We start from the raw sequence: 2,456 nt of genomic DNA, 5'->3' as shown, positions 1-2,456 counted from the left end.
CCATGCCTGGCGAAACATTTCGCCCATCACTAGTCATGGGGTAAGTTACTGGGATATGAATGTCTACATTCCATGCATGTAAAGGGGTACGAGTACACTACTGGGATGATATGATCTTGCTATAACTCTATTTCCCATGATCACCTCCTATACCCAGTTCCATAGACCCGGCTGTATGACCTGATCTCTGGCCCCAGGTCAGTTCTTGGACCAGTCTGATTTGGACCAGAATCTTGGTGACCAACCCATGCCTAGATCTATGTCAGGTGACCTCACCATCTCACCCGCTTTAGACTTACCCCCATATGTAATAATTTCGGGACTTTCGGATCGCCAATACGATATTATCGTGACTAATACGATTTTTTTCGGAAGCATTTTCGTGATATTTGCGATCTTCAGAAATTTTCGTTTCCAATCCGAATTTTGCCTGGTAATAGGGACACTAGAGAGTGTAGGGCTTAAAGTCATTGGGCATATTAACCTTATGGGTCCCTACAAGCTACTCAGTCACCAAATGAGGCGGAGCCTACTACCATCTGAGATAATTGCCCATTGTTGTCCTTTTAATGTCCCTTTACATTCATGCCAACAGTCACAACCAATCAGTCTCCATATATACCACCAGGAACACCCAATGAAGATCAAACACTCAATACCTGGCCAGTAGAAAGTCTCTTTAACCAATCACGTTATGGAGGCGTGGCCAAGCATTTCCATTTCACAATAACACAAAAAAAGGGGAAAGTTGTGCTCAACCACTAAATTGTAAACCATTAGGCGGGGGTGCAATGAGGGGATGACAGTGACGCAGTTGGGCAGCTTGAAGTATATTGCAATATATGGACAAACAATCCCTCTTTTGCTTAAAGGGGAGGGCATTTCTTAGTAGCTGAATGCACAGAATGCATGCCTCCCAACATTTGAAAACCGAAAAGAGGGACAAAAAGATTTGGTGCGCGCAGCGTGGCAATTTTTTTGACCATGCCCACTTTTGTGACCACGCCCCAATTAACACACCCCATTGTTTTCCAAAAATACTCCTTTTATATAGATGAAATGGCGGGATCAGACGCAAATGTGCTATACCCTCATACTGAACGACCTAAGGAAAACAATACAGCAACTCCTACATATAAATACAGATATAGAGAGAAGGCAGTCAGTTATATGTGAGTTCTAACTATGTACCAGTTTTGCCCCCCCACACAGGGGAGACTCATACACAGAGCCCCCCATACATAGTGCCCTTTATACACAGAGCCCCCCATACACAGTGCCCTTTATACACAGAGCCCCCCATACACAGTACCCTTTATACACAGTGCCCCCATACACAGTGCCCCCATACACAGTACCCTTTATACACAGTGCCCCCCATACACAGTACCCTTTATACACAGTGCCCCCCATACAGCATGCCCCCCATACACAGTACCCTTTGTACACAGTGCCCCCCATACACAGTACCCTTTATACACAGTGCACCCCATACAGTGTGCCCCCCATACACAGTACCCTTCATACACAGTACCCTTTATACACAGTGCCCCCCATACACAGTGCCCTTCATACACAGAACCCCCCCATACACAGAGCCCCCCCATACACAGTACCCTTTATACACAGTGCCCCCATACACAGTGCCCTTCATACACAGAGCACCCCCCCATACACAGAACACCCCCCCATACACAGAACAACCCCCCCATACACAGAACACCCCCCATACACAGAGCACCCCCCATACACAGAGCCCCCCCATACACAGAGCCGCCCCCATACACAGAGCCCCCCCCATACACAGAGCACCCCCATACACAGAGCACCCCCATACGCGCTCCGACTCCTTGCGCTGCTTCTCTCATGCGGCTCCTTCTCCGGCGGTCCCAGGTCCTTTTATAAGGTTGCGCCCCGTGTGTACGTGTGACGTCATTACGCACGGGCTCAACCTTATAAAAGGGCCAGGGACCGCCGGAGAAGGAGCCGCATGAGAGAAGCAGCGCAAGGAGTCGGAGCGCTCATCCCGCTGTCACGGATCCTTCTATGAATGTCCCGCATTTCTGTAATCTATTACGAAAATGCGGGACATTCAGGGAACTATCCGGGACAGCGGGACAAGCTATAGAAAGCGGGACTGTTGGGGGGTATGCAGAATGTCCTAATGTCCTATATATATTGATAATGGGGGAGTGCAGAGGATCTTTTGCGGTTATTTCCATTTCACAATACAATAAAATGCAGAAGAAGCCATGATCCTAATGTGGAAGTGGAACCTGCCCTGGCAGCTGTTATATCTCTTGCAAACAGGATCCCAGTGATAGTGTATAGGCCTCAGGGAAAAGGGGCAAAGTCTGCTAAACAATAAAAAAAAAAAGGTTGTGTCACCGCGGTCGTGATTGTTGCCAAGCAAAGAGCAAATATCCCAATCTATAATAGTCAGTGGGTGCTGGAGT

The sequence above is a fragment of the Xenopus tropicalis genome, chromosome 8 (genome assembly GCF_000004195.4).
Source record: "Xenopus tropicalis strain Nigerian chromosome 8, UCB_Xtro_10.0, whole genome shotgun sequence".
In the NCBI taxonomy this organism is placed as follows: domain Eukaryota; kingdom Metazoa; phylum Chordata; class Amphibia; order Anura; family Pipidae; genus Xenopus; species Xenopus tropicalis.
This window is presented reverse-complemented; position numbering follows the sequence as displayed.